Source organism: Dipodomys merriami, unplaced genomic scaffold (assembly GCF_024711535.1).
Source record: "Dipodomys merriami isolate MVZ:Mamm:240054 unplaced genomic scaffold, mDipMer1.0.p SCAF_26, whole genome shotgun sequence".
In the NCBI taxonomy this organism is placed as follows: Eukaryota; Metazoa; Chordata; class Mammalia; order Rodentia; family Heteromyidae; genus Dipodomys; species Dipodomys merriami.
In genome coordinates, this window is record NW_027204048.1 from 12,718,598 (window position 1) to 12,741,270 (window position 22,673).

The window sequence follows — 22,673 nt, forward strand, 5'->3', positions numbered from 1 at the left end:
TCCTGGGAGGGGGGGTGTCTTTCAAGTGACAAAGTCACCCCGGTAAGGTGCCATCCTGCCCGTCCCCCCCTCCCGACACCCCCAAAGTTGCGCAGGAAGAAGCTGCTGATCTTTTAAAAATAACTTTATTAATTTTTTTTTCTTTTCTGGGTCTCCCTTGCTCCAGATCTCAAGGCAGCAGGTGACAGCCCCTCCCCGGCCCTCCCCTCGCCGGCCCTCCCCTGCCCTCCCCTCGGGGCCGCAGCCCTGCCCTCGGCACCGCCCAACCTCCCCCAACCCCCACTCTAGACCCATTTTTTTTTCCTTTCTCCTAACCCTGCAAACAGGAAATAGCTTGAGTCACAATACACCGGAGCGGGCGGCCCGGCCCCTGGCGCCCGCCCATTCCCGGGCAGCCTCTGCGCTCCGCCGGCGACGCGCGCGCCCCAAGCCAGGGCCTGGCTGGGGGACACCCAGTGCGCCGCAGGGCCGCGTCCGCCAGCGCCCGACCCCGCCGCCACCTCCTCCAGGCGAGTACCCCCCCTCCGCAGGGGGATCGGCCACCCCAGGCCGGCCACCTGCCTCGGGGCGTCGCCTCCCGCGCTCCTCCGGTCCCCCTGCTTTTGGTGTCTGTCTCTGATCTGCCAGCCCGCGGGGGTGAGGCGCAGCCGGTCACTGCGCTGGGGTGGGCGTCCCTCCCTCCTTCCCTCCCTCCCTCCCTCCCTCCCTCTGAGCCCCAGCTTCTCTGCGGGTTGCGGGGTCGCCCCCCCTCCCCTTTGGCGCTTTGGTCTCCGCTTCTCCTTCCCCTCCCTGGGGTGGGGGTGAGGTTCTTCTAGGGACCCCCCCCCCAACACTGGGCCAGTCACAGGTGCCCGGCACCTTCTTAACCAAGGGAAAGAACTTTCTCTGCTGGCTGAACTTGGATTGGCCGGATTCTTAGGGGGCTTGGAGCTTCCCTAGGGGACTGGAGCCGGTGTCCCGGATGGATGGATGGATGGATGGATGGATGGATGGATGGATGGATGGATGGATGGGGGGGGTCGCAGGGAGGCCTTGGTTAGATGGGGGCCTAGCCGGGTCTACCCCAAGCCTTGGAGGAGCTCAGAGAGCAGGGATCTGCGCTGGGGCTCAGCAAAGCCTGGAAGGAAAGTGGAAAAATAGATGTGAGTGTGTTTGTGTGTGTGTGTGCATGTGTGTGTGTGTTTGTGTGTGTTTGTGTGTGTGCGTGTGTGTGTGTTTGTGTGTGTGTGGACTTTCTGACCCATTTGCAAGGGATGGACCAAGTTGTTCAGACTGGGTGTTGGCCAGTCTTAGGGAGCTGCGGTACCAACCAAGTTCTTGCGTCTAGAACTCTCTGGCAAAGCCAACTTGGAAACCTTGGTGTTGGAAAGAGGCCACTGAATGCCAGGCATTCCTCGTGCCCGAGGAGGGTGTTTTCCAGACTGTGGAAGCTTGCACCGGGGCCCTCGGTGCCACCCCCAAACCTGGCAAGTCCGTCCTCTGCGGATCCTTCCCTCTCCGCCCCTCTCCTGGGGTGGGCGGGCCCGCTGCGAGGCTGCGCCCCGCCCACCGGTCTCAAAGTTCAGGGCTTGGGCGGTAGGTTAAGTGAAACCCTTTAACAATTCCTTTGAAAGACCAGCTTTCTCCTCTGCATTTCCTGGTGGAGACAGAGTCCTGGATTTTGCCTGGGGCCTTTTGAAAAGCCAGACCTCTAACCCCACCCCAAGGGTTGGGAGGATTGTGCATCACATTTCTATTGGCTTTTATATGGATCTTATTTTAATTAATTAAATTTTGTCATTGTGGGGCTTGAACTCAAGGCCTGGGCACAGCCCTTGAGCTTTTTTTTTTTTTTTTTTTTTTTTTTTGCTCAAGGCTTGCATATTGCCACTTGAGCCACAGCTCCACTTCTGGATTGGGGATAGGTAATTTGAGTTAAGGATCTCAACTGACTGTCTTACCTGGGCTGGCTTTGAATGGTGACACTTAGATCTCGGCCTCCTGAGTAGCTAGGATTATAGGCGTGAGCCACCAGCACCTGGATCTTAATTTTAATGATAGAGACTAACACTTCAGTCACCTGTGCCCCAGCCCTTTGCCCCTCTCCAGATTTGGAAATACAGTTAGCTATGAGCTCAACTGAAAATGTAAAGCAAAAGTAGAACCATGTGGGCAGAATCTCAGTAAACATTTGGGAATGCCTGAGTGGACCAGACACTGTAGTCTCTGATTCTTAGGTGTGATTTCTCCTAATAGAGACAGACCAACTGCACTGTCTCCTTCTGTTCTACAGATTGGATCTATACTACTTTAACTAGAGTTATGCAGGTATCTTGTTTGTTTAATGTTGAAGAGAGGGCTCATGCCTGTATTTCTAGATACTTAGAAGGCTGAGATCTGAGGATTGTGGTTTGAAGCCAGCCCAGGCAGGAAAGTCAGTGAGACTCTTTATCTTCAATGAATCACCCAAAAGCCAGAAGTGGAGCTGTGACTCAAGCTCAAGGACAGTGCCCAGTCCCTGAGTTCAAGCTCAAGTCCCAGGACTGGCAGGTACACACACACACACACACACACACACTATATATATATATATATACACACACATATATTTATATGAGGAACAATAAGATACCAGAAAAAGAGATTTGAAACACTTTTCCAAAATATCTTACCGTGTTTTGTTTCTGCTCTAATGTTAAAATTGAGAGTCATGCTGCAGCGGAAACTGGAGTTCTAAGCCCTACGTCTCAGTTCTTGGGGTTCCATTTGTTAGGTTCCCCCCAACTAGCCTCATAGGCCAAATAAAGAGATAGTAATTGTAAAGAAAAGAGAGATTTAAAAAAAAATTTTTTTTTTTTGGGTCCGGTCATGGGGTCTGAACTCTGGGTCTGGGCGCTGTCCCTCAGCTCTTCAGCTCAAGGCTAGCGCTCTACCACTTGAGCCACAGTGCCACTTCCGGCTTTTTTCTTTTTGCTTATGTGGTGCTGAGGAATGGAACCCAGGGCCTCAGGCATGCAAGGCAAGTGCTCTACCACTGAGCCACCAAGAAAAGAGAGATTTATTACTCCACCTGAGACTTATTTGGGAAAGACAGCACTTCAGCTCATCTTCAGCCATCTTTGGGATATAGGCATGAGCTTTGGGTTTAAATAGGCAAAGAACTGGTAGGGGGAGGGGGATGTATAATTATTAAGTAGTCCTGGTCAAAGTATAGCCTGGTTGATCATTATAGAGAGTTCTAGAGGAGTTGTTGTCTCTGTCATAGCAATTTTTTTGGTCAGGATGAGCAAGTAGTCATTCTTGCCTGGTCAGTTGTTTGCCCTGAGGAGGAATTCTGCTATTTCTATTCTTGACAGAAATTCCCTCAATTCCTCCTTGTAAAGATCTTATCAAGAGGGGTGTCATGCTCCCCAGCTATAATCCTAGCTGATCAGGAGGCTGAGATCTAAGGATCAGGTCAAGGCAGGAAAGTCCTGGAGACACTTATCTCCAATGAACTACCCCAAAGCCAGAAATGGCGCTGTGGCTCAAAGTGGTTGAGCACTATTAGCCTTGAGCACAATAGTTCAGGAATAGCACTCAGGCCCTGAATTCAAGTCTTAAGACTGGGAAAAAACATTCTTATCACTAAGTCCTGTCTTTTTTGGATTCCAAGGTGATTGCAAAATGATTGCTGAGAGAATGGCTTAGAGCAGAGACACAGACAAAATGGAGGCAGCTTTTCTTCTGCTTTTAAATTAATTCTAGGGCCCAAATGAAGAGTCAGTTTTTCCTGGGTGTCATGGGACACACCTGCCATCCCAGCTGTGTCAGGAAGTGTGTATTGTATAGAGGGTTGTGGTCCAGCCTGGTCTGGCCGAAGAACAAGACCCTGTTTCAGAAATAACCAGAGCAAAAAGGCTAGAGGTTTGGCTTAGTGGTGAGTTCCTCCATGGCAAGTGCAAAGCTCTGACTTTAAACTTTAATGCTGCCTAATTGATTGATTGAACAAGAAAAAGCAAAAAATAAAGAGTTGGCTTCTCAGCACAAGCAGAATCTTAGTGCCTGTTACAATGGCATTATTCTTAGTTGTAAAATGTTTAACTTAGAAAAATCTTGCATCTGTTTAAAACAGTTCAGCCGGCTGGAAATGTGGCTTAGTGGTAGCGTGCTTGCCTAGCATGCATGAAGCCCTGGGTTCCATTTCTCAGTACCACATACACAGAAAAAGCTGGAAGTGGCTCATGGTAGAGTGCTAGCTTTGAGCGCAGAGAGACTCAGGGACAGTGCCCAGGCCCTGAGTTCAAGCTTCAGGACTGGCAAATAAAACAAAAACAAAACGACAACAACAAAATCCAGTTCGGCTTATGGTATGAAAATGTAATTTTTCAGTGGGAGCATAGATGTGAATAAAAAGTTGTATTCATCCATTAAGAAATGGTAACCTTTTGCCCTGGCTGGCCTCCACCTGTAATCCTTCCCATCTCTGCCTCCCTAAGCAGCTGGACTACAGGTAGTGAACCGCTGGGCCTGGGTCTCTCTCATTTTGTAGAATAGAAAATTGAGGTTCTTGCTTGAAACCATGGTTCTTTCCTTGGTCTTTCATGAAGAATTACAAGTCCCTGGCCTATTTACTCCTCTTTACCCTAAGAAGCCGTGCATTCATGAACTCTTCACTCAAAGCTTTTTGGATATTAAGTCCTGTAGTAGGTACCAAGGTAAATAAAATGATGAGTCAGAACTGAAGTAAATTCCAAAGGAGCAGCGACTTGAGATCAAAGTGCTTTTTCATGGCACCTGACACCTGAAATGATTCCATTATTCTTGACTGTGGTGATGGTGTAGCTAGCCTAGCTCACAGCAAAAGTCTGGAATGTTTCTCTGACTGAGATGGGTCAGAAAGGTCAGCCCTGTATGTCAACCTGACAGCATTACCTGAGATGCTATATAATAGTATAAAAGAAGCTGATGGCTCACACCTGTAATCCTAGCTACGCAGGAGGCTGAGATCTACTGATTGCAGTTCAAAGCTAGCCTGGGCAGAAAAGTCTGGGAAACTCTTATCTCCAATTAATCATCAAAAAGCCAGAGGTGGAGCTGTGACTCAAGTTGTAGAGTGTCAGAATTGAGTGAAAAAGCTAAAGGACAGCACCAGGTCCTACATTCAAGCACGTGTAACCTCCCTTATACACAAAAGGACACATAGCTGGGCATAGTGATGCACACATGTAATCCTTCCACCCAGGAGGTTGGGAGATGATGCTCACTCATAATCCTGCTATATAGAATAGAAAGTTTCAGATCACCTGAGCTAACTAGTGAGACCCTGCCTCAAAAGTGCTGATGAGGCACAAGATTAGCATGGCAAAACTGCTCTCTACATTCACCAGTGGATAAAGCAGATGCAGCTCATAAACTCAGAGTAGGCCTGCATTGTGAATAATTGCAGAATGGGCAATAATTACTGGCTTCCATGATTATAGAGAGGATTCAAAAAGCCCTTATTTGTAAAAGTGCTCATAAACTCTAACATGATAATAAAAGCTATCATCTCTTATTCACATTTGGGAGGAATTTATTATGCAAAGGAGACAGAAAAAGCCTCACATTTACTTAGCCACATTTTAACTTACTACATACTTTTTTTTTAAATTAACAGAGTGTTTGTAATTCTCTTATAAGCTTTAAACCAATTAACAAAACAAAACAAAAATCAAGCCAGGCACTGGTAGCTCACACCTCTAAGCTTAGCTACTCAGGAGACAGAGCTGAAGATTGAGGTTCATAGCCAGCCCAGGCAGAGAAGTCTGTGGGACTCATATCTTCAGTTAAGCAGAAAGCCAGAAGTGGAGGGATGGCTGAAGTGGTAGAGTACCAGCCTTGAGCAAGTGAGGGTGTAAAACCGAGTTCAAGCCCCAGTACTGGCATTAAAAATATTCAAACAACAACAACAAAAAACAATTTTATTGAGATGCAGTTCACCTACCATACAATTGGCCTATTTATAGTACACAATTCAGTGTGTTTTAGTGTAATTACAATTCTGTAACCATCACCATGGACAACTGTAGAGCCTTTTCATTGCTCTAAAAAGAACAGCACTCTAGGAACTCCTGTAAGCCTCTCTTTCTCTCTATAAGTACTGGGACTTGAACTCAGGGCCTCATGCCTATTGTTCTATTAGTTCAGTATTTCCCTGGGTAATTGGAAGAGAGTCTTGAGGATCTGCTTAGGTTCATTTTGAGCCTCTATCCTTCAGATTCCTAGCCTCCTGAGAAGTTAGGATTACAGGCATGAGCTACAGGTGCCTGGCATCTTCCTACCTTCCTTCCTTCCTTCCTTCCTTCCTTCCTTCCTTCCTTCCTTCCTTCCTTCTTTCCTCCCTCCCTCCCTCCCTTCCTATTTCGCTTCCTATCTCCCTTCCTTTCAATCTCCTTCTTCCTATTTCCCTTCCTTTCCCTTCTCCTCCCCTCCCCTCTCCCCTCCCCTCTCCTCCTCTCCCCTCCCCTCTCCTCCCCTCTCCTCTCCTCTCTCCTCCCTTCCTTTTTTCGTGGTGCTGGGGTTTGAATTCTTGGACTGCGCATGCGTAGCAGGTGCCATACCACTAAGCTACATGGCAGCCTCCACTTTATTCCTTTCACTGTTGACTTGGCATCCATTGTATGTCTCGAACCACATTTTGTTTATTCATTCCTCTACACTTTGCCTACTGTGAACAATGCTGTTATGAATGTTCAGATACACATTTTTATTCTCCTGAGTGCATGGAGAGATGTATGAGTTCTTTCTTTCTTTAGTGTTATTATCAGATCAGTCGGCTGTCTTCCAGAGTAGCTGCACCATTTCACAAGCCTGACAGCCCCACATGCTCCCTGTCACTTCTGCCCGTCCTCATCTGCTTACATTGTTGTCATTTTCTGTCACTTTTATTTGAGCCATGCTTCTTTATGCTTGTCAGCCGGTGTTCTACCACTTGAGCCATGCCTCTAGCCTCGCTTTCTACTGGTTAGTTTGGAGATGGACTCTTGTAGACTTTCTGCCCAATAGGGCTGTGAACCTCCATCCTGTGGATGTCAGCCTTTTGAGTAGTTAGCTTGCCTACAACTTGAGCTAGGAGCTTGCCATAGTGAGGTGGTTTTGTTTGCATCTCTCTAATGGCTAATGATGTTGAACCTTTTTTTCATGTATGTATTCATTTTTACATCATTTCTCTCCCGCTCACTCCCTCTTTCCCTCCCTTCTTCCCTCTCTCCTTGCCTCCCTCCCTGCTCCCTCCCCCTCCTCCTTCCCTCCCCTCCTCTCTCTCTCTCTCTCTCTCTCTCTCTCTCTCTCTCTCTCTCTCTTTTGGCCAGTTCTGGGGCTTGAACTCAGGGTTTAGACTCTGTCCTGGAACTATATTTTATTTTTTTGTTGGTCATGGGGCTTGAACTCTGGGCCTGGGCACTGTCCCCAACCTGTTTTGCTCTGTCACTTGAGCACAGCACCACATCTGGTTTTCTGGTGGTTTATTGGAGTCTCATGGACTTTCCTGCTCAGGATGGCTTTGAATTGTGATCCTCAGAGCTCAGCCTCCTGAGTAGCTAGAATTACAGGCGTGAGCCACCAGTGCCCAGCTGTTGTTTTGTTTTGTTTTTTAAGGAAGGGATCAGGTTCCAGTGGCTCACGCCTGTAATCTTAGCTACTCAGGAGGTTGAGATCTAAGGATCATGCTTTATAGCCAGTCCAGGCAAGAAAGTATGTGAAACTCTTTTTTATCTCCCATTAACTACCAAAAAAGCTGGAAGTGGACCTGGGGGTCCTGTGGTAGAGCCTAGCCTTTCACACAAAAGTTTCAGGGACAGCACCCAGGTCCTGAGTTCAAGCCCCAGAACAGGCAGGGGGAAAAAAAGGAATGTGGAGAAGGGGGAGAGGAGGAGGAGAGAGAGGGAGATAGAGAGAGAAAAGAGACAGAGAGACGAGAGAGGGAGACACTCTTTGAGAATTACTTGAGACAGTGGTGGGCTTTAAAAGTGGTTGTCAAAGCCGGGTGCTGGTGGTTCACACCTCTAACCCTAGCTACTCAGGAGGCTGAGATCTGAGCATCATGGTTCAAAGCCGGGCAGGAAAGTCCATGACACTCTTATCTCCAATAAAACCACTAGAAAACTGGAAGTGGCGCTGTGGCTCACGCGGTAGAGCACTTGCCTTGAGCTGAAGAGCATAGGGACAGCGCCCAAGCCCAGAGTTCAAGCCCCATGACCAACAACAACAACAAAAAAGTGGTTGTCAAATATTAGCATGCATCTCTGCCACCTAAGGGCTGGTTAAAACAGGACCCCAATCCTGGAGTGTCTGAATTAGTAGTTCTGCAAATCTGCATCTCTTAATAGGTCCCACTCAGGGGTTGCTGGTGTGAGAGTCTCTCGTGGACAACCAAAGGTTTGGAGGTGCTTGTGAGTAGCATTGGAGGCCGTGAGGATGGGTGAGGAGAGGAGGGATAAAGGGAGGGAGTTAGACTCCTGGCAGATAAGTGCTTGGTAGAGCCCAGGGTACCACCCCAAGCGTGTGTGTGTGTGTGTGTGTGTGTGTGTGTGTGTGTGTGTGTGTGTGTGTGTGTGTGTGTGTGTGTCTGTGTGTGTGTCTGTGTGTGTGTCTGTGTGTGTGTGTGTAGAGGGACAGACAGGTGCTGAGGTCCACATGCAGTGATCCTTTAAGGGGGGTTCAGGGAGGAAGGACATGAGCATCCATCCAAGGAGGACGGGCAGGGGCAAGGCAATGTGCAGGAGCCCAGGACATCAAAGGTCCACCAGCTTCCACACAAAGATTCAGGACAGTGAGGATCTGTGGGGGCTTGGCTGGGGGTGGGGCACAAAGCTACCAGCAGGTGGTAGGTGTTGCAGCCCTCCTGGAAGGCTGTGTTTCTGGTAGCCAGCTGGTTGGTTCAGGAGCACAGGCTCAAGTGTAGATGGTCCTCCATTTGCTGAGGGACCCTTTAGGCCCTTCAGGCCGTAGTCACGTGGCTCATGACTGCCTCCTCCCTCTTGCCTGTCAGATCCAGTCCAGAACCAAGCTGAATTCTACAAGACAGATACTCCTTTATCTGCATGGTGACTAAAACTGACCTCCTTTCTGCGGTTGTCTGCTCAGCTTAATACCTTTAAAGACGTGTGCAACTGGCACCTGTTCTTCTTAGCATAACTGGATATAAGCTGATTTTGAGTGGGTGCTGACGTCTGGGAATGCTTTTGACAATCCACATGGTGAAGGTCAGGTTTGCTATATAGAAAAGAATTCAAAAGGGCAGCAATAGCTGGGTGCTGGTGGCCCACACCTGTAATCCTAAGTACACACTGCAGTTCAAAGCCAGTCCAGGGGCTGGGAAGTTGGCTCAGTGGTAGAGTGCTTGCCTTGCATGCATGAAGCCCTGGGTTCAATTCCTTAGCATCACATCAGCAGAAAAAAGTCAGAAGTGGTGTTGTGGCTCAAGTGGTAGAGTGCTAGCCTTGAGCTGAAGAGCTGAGGGACAGCACTCAGGCCCAGAGTTCAGGCCCCAGAACCAACCAAAAAAAAAAGAAAAAAAAAGCCAGCCCAGACAGAAAGTTTGAGACTTTTGTTTCCAATTAACTACCAGAAAACCAAGAGTGGTTCTGTGGTTCAAAGTGGTAGAGTGTTAGCCTTGAGCAAAAGAGCTCAAGGACAGCACCGTGGCCCCGAGTTCAAGCCCCACTACTGACCAAAAAATGACAGCAGAAAGTGAGTGATTTTTCCCCTTTCTGCAGCGTTTGTCGTCCAGAAACCCGTGTCCTATTTACCTCGCGTTTTCAAGGAAGCCTCCTTGCTTCTGAAGATGGAAGGCATCTCTAGAATAAAAAAGAGGCCCAAGCCTTGTCCCCAAGCTATTCTCTCTCCATCCGGGTGCCTGTTGTTAGCAGGAAGATCATCCCTTAGTGTCTGTGATTTAAGTAGCTGTCTACTTGAGGCCTTCCAGTTCACCCTGCAGAGCACTCAGCCATTTGCACACAGTAAGGTTCCTGATGTCCCTGTGGGCTCTGGTTCATGGGCAGGACTGGACAGAAAGGAGATCACCACATGCTTCTGTGGTGAGGCAGTGTTCTTGGAGGCCTCCAGACCCGTGCCAGGGTTTGGAAATTTGCCAGGAGGTCTCTCAGGACCAAGCGCGTGATGGTACTCAGGGTTCATTTATTATGGTACAAAGACTCAGCATAATCATCAAACGGAAAATGTGTATAAGATGAAGTACAGGGAAATGAGCCCCCCCCCCCCCCCCGAGTCACTGAGGCCACACTTAAGTCTGAGTAGCTGGTATTACAGGCATGTGTGACTGTACTTGTTTTTTTAAGGACTGTCTTTATAAGGAGTGTTTTCAAAGGGTAGTAAGAGCACTACAGAGCGTTGTACTTTTTTATTTGTACAGGTAGGAATGAGAATGTGAGGTAGGGTGATGGTAGGAACCCCTGAACTTGGGGGGAGGGGGTCTGTCTGTGCCATCTCAGGATTAGGAGATGCAGAAATAAACTGGAGATTTGTACTTTGACCTTGGTTTTGGTATGGTAGCCAGGATTTCTCACTACAAAGACAGGTAAGGGCTGGGATCTCAGTTTCCTGAGTAGCTAGGATTACAGGCATGAGCTGGGCTGTGCTTTTTTTTTTTTTTTTTTTTTTTTTTTGGGTCTCGTGGGGCCTGAACTCCTGGCCTGGGCGCTGTCCCTTAGCTCTTCAGCTCAAGGCAAGCGCTCTACCACTTGAGCCACAACATCACTTCTGGCTTTTTCTGTTTATGTGGTTCTGAGGAATCGAACCCAGGGCCTCATGCATGCAAGGCAAGCTCTCTACCACTGAGCCACCTTCTCATCCCCTGCATTCATTCGAACATGCATTTATCAATCCTATGCTCTCAGGCATGGTTGCCAAGTGCCAGGAAAACAGAGGAGCAGGCAAAGTCTCTGGCCTCTGAGACCCATGTTCTAGACTGAGATAAGCAGGACTGAAGTTCATGAAGAGGCTACCCCGAGGACTCCAGGGGGCTCCCAAGGCTTAGGGGATGTCAGAAGGCATGCACTTGGTAATCAGACCAACCTGGATAAGAGTCACATCTCCACAGTTGTTATCTGTGTGACTGCCTGAGTTTCTTCATCTAAAAGTAGGGAAGAGTCATAGCTGCCCCTCAAGGCTGCTGTCAGAAGGAAACCATGTTTATAGAGCCTTATCTCAGGGGCTGGTGGGAAAATGTCCACTAACTAGTGCTTTGGTGATGTCTAGCCAAGGGGAAGGGTGTGTGACCTAGTCAGAAGACTAGCCCTGGTTCACAGGTGCGCCCTAAGCCCTCTCCTCTCCTAAGTAAGCCCAGGCAGAACTCTCTTACTGTTCTACTTCTTTTGGGGCTCCCTGTGTAGCTTAGTCTGGCCTCCAACTCATAACCCTTCTGTCTCCTATTATAAATATGTTCTCTTAAGAACCACTGGAGTTCACAATGATAGATGGGAAAGTAAAGAGTTGTCTCAGCTCGGCAAAATCTACTTCTGCAAAAATCTGGCAAGCAAGCACACAGAGCAGGCAGGCTCTGTCCCTAATGCAGCAGGCCACGCCCCTCTGCTCGGATTGGTTGAACTAAGGTTCACAATCTTCTCACGATTGGCTAGTTTGGATAGGGGGAAATAGATTTAAGTAAGGTGACTTTGATATAAGCTGAACTGAACACAAGTAATCTCAAAATAGACCCGCAGCCTCTGCTTTGTCTTGAACTATCTGAGGTGTAAACCAGTTTAAAACAAAACCTTACGTTCCAAAAATCTTTTCTTATCCCAAAGTAGTTCCTCTTTTCCTTAACAAGAGCCTAGCCACCCTGCCAAAGCAGGGATTTTTAAGCAACACAACTTGATAGAAAAGACAGTTTTTCTCAAATTCAGCCTAGGTCTTATTCTCCTACTTCTTGAAGATGCTTGTCTCTCTGCTTACGATTTATTTTTTTTTCCAATCGAAAGAATACTCATTTGTATACAATTGTTATGACCCATCTCTTCAGGGTATGATGGTAAACACCTATAATCTCTACTCTAGGGAGGCTGGGCAGGATTGGAAATTAGAAATCAGCCTGGGTACACAGACCCAGTCTCACATTTGAAAACAAAAACCCCCAAAACAAACCAAAGGCCTAATCTCAAGTGATCCTTCTATGAAGGCCACTTCCCTTAGACCAATTTGCCTTTCCTTTGTCCCCCTGGCCACTTGTGTCTGTCCTGCAGCATGCTGGATTACAGCTCCACAGAACTGCATTGTGCCCAGTGACACTTTTTATGTTTTAACTTTTTTGGTCCCAGTAGGGACCAGGGTTTGAACTCAGAGCCCAGATACTGTCCCTTAGCTTTTTCACTCATCTGGTGCTATACCATTTGACTCATATCTCTACTTCTGACTTTTTGCCAGTTAATTGGAGAGAAAAGAGTCTCAGGAACTTTTTTTTCAAACCTCAATCCTCAGAACTCAGCCTCCTGAGGAGCTAGAATTAATTACAGGCATGATCCACCAAAGTCCAACTACCCAGTGACTCTTGAGGGTGGGGATTATTGGAGTGTCCAATGTCTGAGTGACCGCAGCTCAGAGGTTGTTGGAGCGAATGAATATGGAAGACCTTGGGCTAGGAAACCCAGAATGTATGGATTCCATGTCAGCCAAGAAGTCTCCACTCTCAGATTGCCCTATGGTTTAGAGGAGGAGACAGGTAATAGACAAATAATTACACATCACTAAGAGACTGAGGAGATGAGAGGAAAACAGTGGAGCCCAGCTGTGGTAAGAGAGAGGATCAGGGAGCAGAGAGGCTCCAAAGTAACTCCCAGACATTGTAGGGCAATTATCTGAGCTGTGGGTGGTGGTGGTGGAGGCTGGAAAGACTGGTCAGGCTTAATCTGGCAGGAAAGCCAGAAGAGCCTTAAGTCCTCAGAATGGGGAATAGGGGACTAAGGTTGCCCACATCTCAGTCTCCCCCAGGGGCATGACTGAGAGGAAGTCTAGATGGACACTTTGATGGGCAAAATGGCCCTCCTAGGAGCAATGCACACTGGTGTCAAGGAACCCAGGGCCGACAAAGCACGCAGTGCCAGTGAACTGAAAGACCTGCTTGAGCTGGATCCAGGGCTGTGCCTTCGTTAGCTTCCACTGCCATTACAAAGTGGTCCGCACTAGGTGGTTAAATAACAGACGAAAGAGTTTTGACTTCTGGAGGTTGGAAGTTCCCTCCACTCAGGCCCAGCCTGGTTGGGCTCTTGGTGAAGGCCCACTTCCTGGCTTGCAGATACCTGGCCTTCCTACTAATGTCCCCACTCCACATGGCCTTTCCTTGGTAAGATTGACATCTTTCTTTTTTTCTTTTTTTGTCGGTCGTGGGGCTTGAACTCTGGGCCTGGGCGCTGTCCCTCAGCTCTTCAGCTCAAGGCGAGCGCTCTACCACTTGAGCTACAGCGCCACTTCCGGTTTTCTGGTGGTTTATTGGAGATAGGAGTCTCACGGTCTCTCCTGCCCGGGCTGGCTTTGAACCGCGATCCTCAGATCTCAGCCTCCTGAGTAGCTAGGATTACAGGCGTGAGCCACCAGCGCCCGGCTTGACATCTTTCTTTCTCTCTTTTTTCAAAAGATCACTAATTCTATCTCGAGGCCTCTATCCTTGTAATCTCATCTAAACTAATCACCTCTGCAGTTTTCTTTCTCTTTCTCCTTCCTTCCTTCCTTCCTTCCTTCCTTCCTTCCTTCCTTCCTTCCTTCCTTCCTTCCTTCCTTCCTTCCTTTTTCCTTCCTTCCTTCCTTTTTCCTTCCTTCCTTTCTTCTTGTCCTGGGGCTTGAACTCAGAGCCTGAGTGCTATCCCTGAGCTTTTCAGCTCAAGGCTAGTGCTATAACACTTTGAGCCACAGCACTTCTGGTTTTCTGGTAGTTAATTGGAGATGATTCTCACAGTCTTTTTTTTTTGGTAGGTTATGGGGCTTGAACTCTGGGCCTGGGCACTGTCCCTCAGCTCTTCAGCTGAAGGCTAGCACTCTACCACTTGAGCTACAGTACCACTTCTGGTTTTCTGAGTGGTTTATTGGAGACAAGAGTCTCACGGTCTTTCCTGCCCAGGCTGGCTTGGAACCACTATCCTCAGGTCTCAGGCCCCTGAGTAGCTGGGATTACAGTCATGAGCCACTGGCACCTGATACCTCTGCAGAGTTCTACCTCCAAATACCATCATATTGGGGGTTACAGTTTCAAAAAACATTTAATCTTTCTACAACCAATCCAATAATTATCTTCTGGGTAAATAATAGTGGCTAGCACTTGAATATAGCCCTTTGGTTGGACCAGACCTATGCACTTTGCTTTATGTTCACTAAATTAATCCTCCTATGAGATAACTTCCCATTTACAGTTATGGAAAGCCAGGCCCTGGAGAGTTTCAAAGGTTGTCCAGGGTTATCACACAGCTAATTATATGTGAAGCTGGAAATTGAACTCTGCTTTTCTGGTCTTAAGCATATAGGATCTGAACCATTATTATATTAACCATTATATCCGTGTGTGTGTGTGTGTGTGTGTGTGTGTGTGTGTGTGTGTGTGTGTGTGTGTGTGTGTGTGTGTGTGTGTGTGTGTGTGTACACATGTACACATAATAAACTTGAACTTAGGGCCTGGACACTGTCCTTTAGTTTTTTGGGTTTTTTTTCCCTCAAGGCTGGTACTCTACCTCTTGAGTCATACCTCTACTTCTGGCTTTTTTGGTGGTTAATTGGAGATAAGAGTCTCACAGGCATTTCTGCCTAGGCTGGCTTTGAACCACAATTCTCAGATCTCAGCCTCCTGAGAGTAGCTAGGATTACAGGTAAGAGTCGCCAGATCCGGGTCTTTAACTTGTTGAAGGAAGTAGCTGTGGCAGAAAATTGAAAGTTCATTAGTGCTCATAGTTCTTCTTATCAGTCAAAAAGTGTTTTGGGGGCTGGGAAGGTGACTCAGTGGTAGAGTGGGTGCCTTGCATGCATGAGGCCCTGGGTTCGATTCCTCAGTACTACATAAGCAGAAAAAGCCAGAAGTGGTACTGTGGCTCAAGTGGTAGAGCGCTAGTCTTGAGCTGATGAGCTGAGGGACAGTGCCAGGCCTAGAGTTCAGGCCCCACAACCAACAACAACTTTCGTTGTTGTTGTCTTGTGCACCTTCGGAATCAGAGGTAGTTAATTCTGAGTTGAGAGTCCATACTCCTTGAATAAGATGCTTTCCTATGGAAGCAATCGCATGAACTTTTATAGTCACAGAACAAAAGGAAGTTATAGATTGATGCATTTACCAAATACATTGACTGGGGTTATGGCAGAGCAGGGAAGTTCTTCCGTGTGTTATGGACTTTAATTCTTAATATGAGGATTGGTGTACTAGGCACTAGTGGCTCATGCCTATAATCCTACTCAGGAGGCTGAGATCTGAAGATTCCGGTTCAAAGCCAGCCCAGGCAGGAAAGTCTGAGAGACTCTTATCTCCAATTAACCACCAGAAAACCAAAAGTGGAGCTGTGGCTCAAAGTGGTAGAGTGCTAGCCTTGAGCAAAAAGGTTAAAGTACAGTGCCCAGGCTCTGAGTTCAAGCCCCATGACTGACAAAAATTTAAAAAAGTAAAAGATGCATGTTATGCCCAGGTTGCAGGACCCCCACCAAGAAGACCACTGAGAGTCAGACTTTACAGCTGTTTTAAGGTTTTATTTAGATGGGCTGCAGCTAGGGCCTGGTCCTACACTCCAACACAGCAGAGCCTAAGAGGAGAGCCCCGAGCTAAGGATTTGCAGGGCTTATAAAGGCACACAACCAGGTGTTTTAGCACCACGTGTTGCTCTGCTCTGAAACAAGCAACAAATGGTCACTGCCTCAAGTACTTTAACCCTTCAATACGGACCTGCTAAGCTGAGGAACACAGTCCTGATGTTTTACCCTGTAGTTACAGGAGTCGGACAGAGATTGCTAGTAAATAGCTATTAAAAGGAATTGAATTGGTTATAGGCTTGCTGGCATCTTGTTAAGGTAATGGTTATTTGTTCTAGTGCTAGGAATGGTACCCAAAGCTTCCGCCAGGCTAGTATTCTATCAACCAAAGCCCCAGGCTAACCATTTAAATCCAATAGTGAATACATCTAAGGATGATTTTTTAAAGAGACTTTAGTTTGGTCTGAACTAGGGCTATACAAACCATAATTAATTGGCTTTAACTTTTTTTTTTCTTCCTGCCTGCACTGGTGTTTGAACTCAGAGCCTTCCCTGAACTCTACCACTTGTGCCATGCCTTCAGCCTGGCTTTTGCTGGTTAATTGGATATAAAATCAAACTTTTCTGCCTAGGATGTCTTCGAACCTCGAGCCTCTGGATCTTATCTTCCTGAGATTCTTACAGTCATGATCCTAGCTGGGTATCACTTTTAAGTTGTTGATAATTCTTAAGCATTTTTGTAGTCTGCTCATTCTCTCTCTCTCTCTCCCTCCCCCTCTCCCCCCTCCCCCATCATTATGGGGCTTGAACTCACCTGGCACTGTCCCTGAGCTTTTTTTGCTTACGGCTAGTGCTCTAGTACTTGGAGCCACAGTGCTACTTCCGGTTTTCTGGTGGTTAATTGGGCATAACAATCTCACATGGACTTTTCTGCCTAGATTGGCTTCAAACCATGATCCTCAGATCTCAGCCTCCTGAGTAGCTAGGATTACAAGTGAGAGCCACCAACACCCGGCATGATCTGTGTTTTTTTGTTTGTTTAAAATTTATTGTAAAGGTGATGTGCAGAGGGGTTACAGTTATGTAAGTGTCCACCTCCTCCCTCATTTTCTCCCAGTTTTCCCCTCCTGACACCCTGGCCCCCAAGCTGTATAGTCCATTTCCATCCTAGTGTCAGTATCACTGCTGAATTAGTTCATTCTCTGTACCACCATTTCTATGCTTCCCCTTCCCCTCCTCAAATCAAATCAGATAAACTACATACAAAACAAAAGGTACAGAAATCAAAAACAGTGACAAAAGGAGAAAGACAGAAAGAAAAAAAAACACAAAAAGTGCTTGTATTTTTTATGTTCAATTTTGATCTTCTGGAAAGAGAACTTGAGCATTTTGATTTCAAAGCTTTTTTTTTTTTTAATTGTTCCAGTACTGGGGCTCGAACTCAGGATTGCATGGCTTTTTTTTTTTTTTTAAATGATGGCTGGTGTTCTACCACTTCAGGCACTTGTCCACTTCTAGCTTTTTGCTAGCTAATTGGAGATAAGAGTCTCATGGATTTGTCTGCTTAGGTTATGAATCACAAGTATCAGGTGTCAATCAACCTCTGATTTTCTAGGAGTACAGGTACATGGCACTACACGTACTAGCTATAAGATTTTGAATCAATGGTTGTAGATGTAAAGAATTTCTAGAACCCAAAAGGAATTCATGAACTAAATGTATATTACTAAACAATTTCTGACATTATAGAGAAAGTGTCATTAGAACTACATATCTGAAAGTGGTATTTTGGCTAGATTTTTTTCCCATGTAAATTATAAAAGAATTCATAGAAACAGGACAATTTGAGAAATGAGTAAAAGACAAATTCTTTGTAATATTTGCTGAAGCAACAATTACTTTCCTAACAAAAGACCCAAGTTTAATGTTACATGAGATTCACATAGACAGGAATCATTGAGAAAGAGCTGTATGCTGAATGTAAGGATGAAAAATTTGAATAGAGGGGCTGGGGATTTCGCTCAGTGGAAGAATGTTTGCTTCAAGGCCTCAGCTCTAAGAATTGCAATAGCAAATGAAACTTTCAAACATGCCTTACTTTATAGATGTATTGTGTCACTTTCGTTGCAGTAAAACAGCCTCCTACGAGTAACAAGTTTAGCTGGATTTTTCTTGTGCTTACTCAGGCTTAATTTCTTATTTGAGGGGTTTATATAGTAATTTTTATAATGTGTCATTAGTAACACAGTTTGGTAGAACAAAGACTGTTGTGTGAGTATAATTACATCTTCCTGGATGATTTAATGAAGGCTGTATTAGACCATTTTTCAGGGGTGGCAGCTGGACCCAACCAACTTCAAATTCAGCCTATAAAAGAATTCTTGTAACTAACTGGTACTAATTGTTTGTCCAACAATCAGTGGGAGTAGTATTCATGCATACTATGGAAATGAACTATTCGGAGATGAAATGCTCTATGCCTTGTTTTTCATTTTCTTGTGGCCAGATTAGATGGATTATATAATCAAGCAAAGTGAGGTGACAGCTCTTAATCTTCTGGTGGTGTTAGTGGTTTTAGAAAACTTAACCTTTCAGTTAGGCAATTCTAGCTACTTAGGAGGCTGAGACCTAGAGAATCCCCATTCAAAGCTAGCCTGGGCAGAAAAGTCCGAAAGACTCTTATCTCCAAAATAAATAGCTAAAAGCTGTTCTGGAGGCATAGATCAGGTGGTAGGGGACAAGTCAAGTATGAGGCTCTGAGTTTGAACCCTTGAGTTCATGCCCAGTAAATGTAAAAAATCTATAGCTTTTTTATATACCATGATGAGCAGATGGAGAAGGTATATTTTAAAAAGCTGTAGATGTTTGCATTTATAAAACCTCCAACATTGCTATTTTTGGGGTTCCATGTGATTTTTTAAAAATTGTTTTCTCCATCCCTTAGAGATCAACTTTGGCAGTATGGTAGTAATTCTGCCCATCTATGAGCCTAAGAGTCTTTGCACCTCCCAGTGTTTTCTTCAATTTCTTTATTTTTTTGTGCCAGTCCTAGAATAGAACTTGGGCTCTGGAAGGCTAGCACTCTACCAGTTGAACCACAGATCCACTGCTAGCATTTTTGAAACTTTTAGTGAAGATTAAGAGTCTCATGGACTTTCCTGCCCAAGATGGCTTCAAACTGTGATTCTCAGATCTCATGAGCCACTAGTGCCTGGCTTCTTCAATTTCTTTTCAGAAGTTTTATTGTTTTCACTGTAGAAGTCCTTTGCCTCCTTGGTTAAGTGCTTTCCTAGGAGTTTTATTATCCAGCTACTGTGGAAGGCAGTTTGGAGAATCTTCGGACAACTAAAACTAGAAGACCCAGCAATACCCCTCTTAGGGCATATATCCAGAAGATTACAAGTCAGAATACAACAAGAATATTTGCACAGTTCATGGAGGCACTATTTCCAGTAGCTAAGTTATAGAAAAAATTTAGGGTCTCTACAATGGATAAATGGATCAAGAAAATGTGATATATATATATATATATATATACACACACACACACATACATATATATCTATGTAATAATGTGTATCACATATATGTATATACAAATATATATGTAATCATATATATAAATGTGATATGTGATATACAAATGATATATATGTTTATGTATAGTGTCTCATACACAAAAGCATCTACCTTTTTAAAAACTGAGAGAACAAAAGGGAAATAGTTTAGTGTTTTCCTACTGAATCCCAAGGACTATTGATATGTTCAACTATTTTGGAGACCACTGATTTAGGTCATTTAGGCTGGAGGCAGGAAAGTTGGAGAGAGACAAAGCACTTGAGAGAAAGCTATTGAAGGAAGTCATCTGTAGAAGTAGAGTTCAAGATTTTTGAGTGATCAAGAGGTTGGACCACTCATTTGGGATAGCGATGCCAATCCCAATTGCTACACAACATCTCCATCTCTGTTCTACTTCCCTTTTGTATATGAGTTTGTTCAGACAAGGAGCATCATAATTCTTATATATTGCCATAGTTTGTCAAATAGAAAAAAAATGGCTTGGAGAAATTGTTGAGGGAGGAGGTACAAGTCAACATTCTCTCAGAGTGACAGAGCACCAAGTAAAATTAAACTTTAGAAAAGTCAGGGGGCTGGGAAGTGGCTCAGTGGTAGAGCGCTTGCCTTGTATGCCTGAGGCCCTGGGTTCGATTCCTCAGTACCACATAAGCAAAAAGAAAAAAGCCAGAAGTGGCGCTGTGGCTCAAGTGGTAGAGCGCTAGCCTTGAGCTGAAGAGCTGAGGGACAGCGCTCAGGCCCAGAGTTCAGGCCCCACGACCGGACCCTCCCCCCCAAAAAAAAAGAAAAGAAAAGTCAGTTTATTGGCTTTTGTAGCTGGGATCTTCTGTGATGACAGGTGTATAGACATTGCTAACCTCAGGAGCACGGAGGATGTCAGGCCATTTCTCTAGGTGCTGTTTCCTTAAATACTTAGTGATGAGCCCCCTCCATGTGGCAGGGTGCATGACTGCCAAGAGTCCCCAGCTCCCTATCGGCTCTGGTTACTAACGCCAACCAGAAGAGGACAGTCTTCTTCTAGTGTCGTGTATTCGTTCCATAGAAGTCTGGGTTAGGTACCACGATCCATCATTGTGACCACCATGAAGGAAGTCCACATTTTCCATGCTGATAGATCCTTGAATTTTCCCTGGGAATATGTTTACGGAAAGATTCTGGAGCCAGGCACAAGTGGCTCATGTTTAAAATCCTGGCTACTTAAGGAGACTGAGATCTGAGGATCACAGTTTAAGGCCAGCCCAAGTTGGAAAGTTCGTGAGACTCTTATTTCTAATTAAGCACCAAAAATTTGGTAGAAGAGCTATAGCTCAAGTGATAGAGTTCTAAGCCTTCAGCAGAAAAAGCTAAATGATAGCACCCACGCCCTGAGTTCAAATCCTAGTATCATTGCACACACACACACACACACACACACACACACACACTCCCTCTCTCTCTCTCTCTCTCTCTCTCTCTCTCTCTCTCTCTCTCTCTCTCATCCATTTGGCTTTTGTATTTTTTAAAAAATTTTTCTTGTCAAGGTGATGTACAGAGGCATATGTAAGGTACTGAGTACATTTCTTGTCAAACTTGTTACCCCTTTCCTAGGTATTGTTTAAACTGCATTAAAACCCATAATTGTTGGAAGTGGAGCTGTGGCTCAAGTGTACTAGTCTTAAGCAAAAAAAAAAAAAAAAACTCAGGGACAGTGCCCAGCCCTGAGTTCAAGTCCCAGAACTAGCACCAAAAAAAAAGGAAAAAAAAAAAGATAAGAAAACCCAGAATTGTTTCTGAACTAATTAATATGTTCTTTGCTATTGACTCAAGCAAGAAGTTTATTATAGCAGTCCAAAATACAGCTGTAAAGACAATAATCGTAATGAAATTCCCATTTGTCAAGGCACAGCCTTTTAGAGAGGGATTTGCAGAAAGAGCAAATCTCCGAGCAAATCTGTTTCTGATTTTAGTCCATCCAGCCGCAAGCAGGCTTTTTGAGCAATTATTATCAGACCTTGAGATAAATCACTCTGTGCGCCATTAATACATGAAGGATTAGTTGGCCTCCAAGATTTATGGGCAGATTAATTGGGGAGTGTACATTAGATAGCTGTGTTTAAAACCGCCGTCATCTGCGGATCATTAGTGCTTTATTCAGAGTTATTTAGCCTCACAGTCTAATAACATTCTTCCTGGTTTGGCTTCTTCCCACCTTAGCCGGACTGGCTGTGTTGGATAGGTCTAGCTAGGCATATACAGAGCACCCAAAGGAGCAGCGGCTTCTGGCTGAACAGGGACCAAAATTGACAAGAATTTGTCCTGAGAGGCAGGATGAGGTACAAGAAATACATATCAATTCTGGAAGCAGCGGTGGGAATCACCCCACTTAACAAAAGGGAACTTCTACCAGAGAGCAGAAGACACGTGAACCTTTGGCAGCAGCCTGGGTAAGCAGAGACAGCTGGAAGTGTACATACAAATATATGTGCATGTATGCTTATATATGCATACATATCATGCATGTATATCATAGAAGTGATATATATTTAAATGTTGAAATATGTAATATATATTGATGTACTGATAATATATGTGATGCAATGATAATATATAATATAATGGATAAGGATATATATTAAAATATAGGTTTTATATAATTGACATACTAAAATATATATTTCTTTGCTATAGAGAAAAGAAACGGCATATATCTATGTGTAAACACACATATCTATGTATGTATACATTTTTTGGCTATTTGGGGGCCCAGTGTAAATAAAAATGCCATTTCTTCATTTTTTTTTTTTAAAGTGAGAACATTACTAACTTGTTTGTATCAAAGAACTAGCATTGATTCATGAAAGAAGATTCAGAAAACCGGAATCAAATACAGTGAACGCAGGGGTTATACCAAATAGAAGTTACATCACCCAGAAGTTAAATCATATTCCTGTGGAAATTACCACAATCACTAAAGTCAGTGGTTCTCAGTGGAAGTGTGCATGGGAAGTTCCTCTTCCCTCCTGAGGGCCTGTGGCAGTATCTTGGGGGCATTTGGGGTGGTTAGGACTCAAGGCTGCTCCTAGTATCAAGTGTGTAGAAGCCAGGAAATCTGCACAATGACCTGCCATTTGCAACACAGCCTGTGGCGGCAGAATGATCTAACCAAATTATCACCAGTACTGAAGGGGAGACATTAGATTCCCAGCTGGCAAAAGTTACTTTTTATTAGAAATAATTATTTATTTCTTTGGTAGGTTGGGGGGGATATAATGGAATTCTGAGTCATTATTATTATGGGATTATTACCAATTTGTGTGTGTGTGTATGTGTGTGTGTGTGTGTGTGTCTGCCTGTCTGTCTTAGAGCTTGAACTCAGGGCCTGGACATTGTCCTTGAGCTTTTGTGCTCAAGGCTGGCACTCTACCACTTGAACCACAGCTCTACTT

At 45.2% G+C, this 22,673-nt stretch overlaps 1 protein-coding gene across 1 annotated transcript in view; it reads left to right on the top strand.

Moving 5' to 3' along the window:
* The first annotated feature begins 366 nt into the window (after positions 1 to 366).
* The window catches only part of Tjp2 (tight junction protein 2), a 120,260-nt gene continuing 97,953 nt past the window's right edge, over positions 367 to 22,673 (top strand). The window contains exon 1 of the mRNA XM_070035703.1: positions 367 to 509. The gene's annotated coding sequence lies outside the window, so the exon portion shown is untranslated. The remainder of the gene's footprint in view (positions 510 to 22,673) is intronic.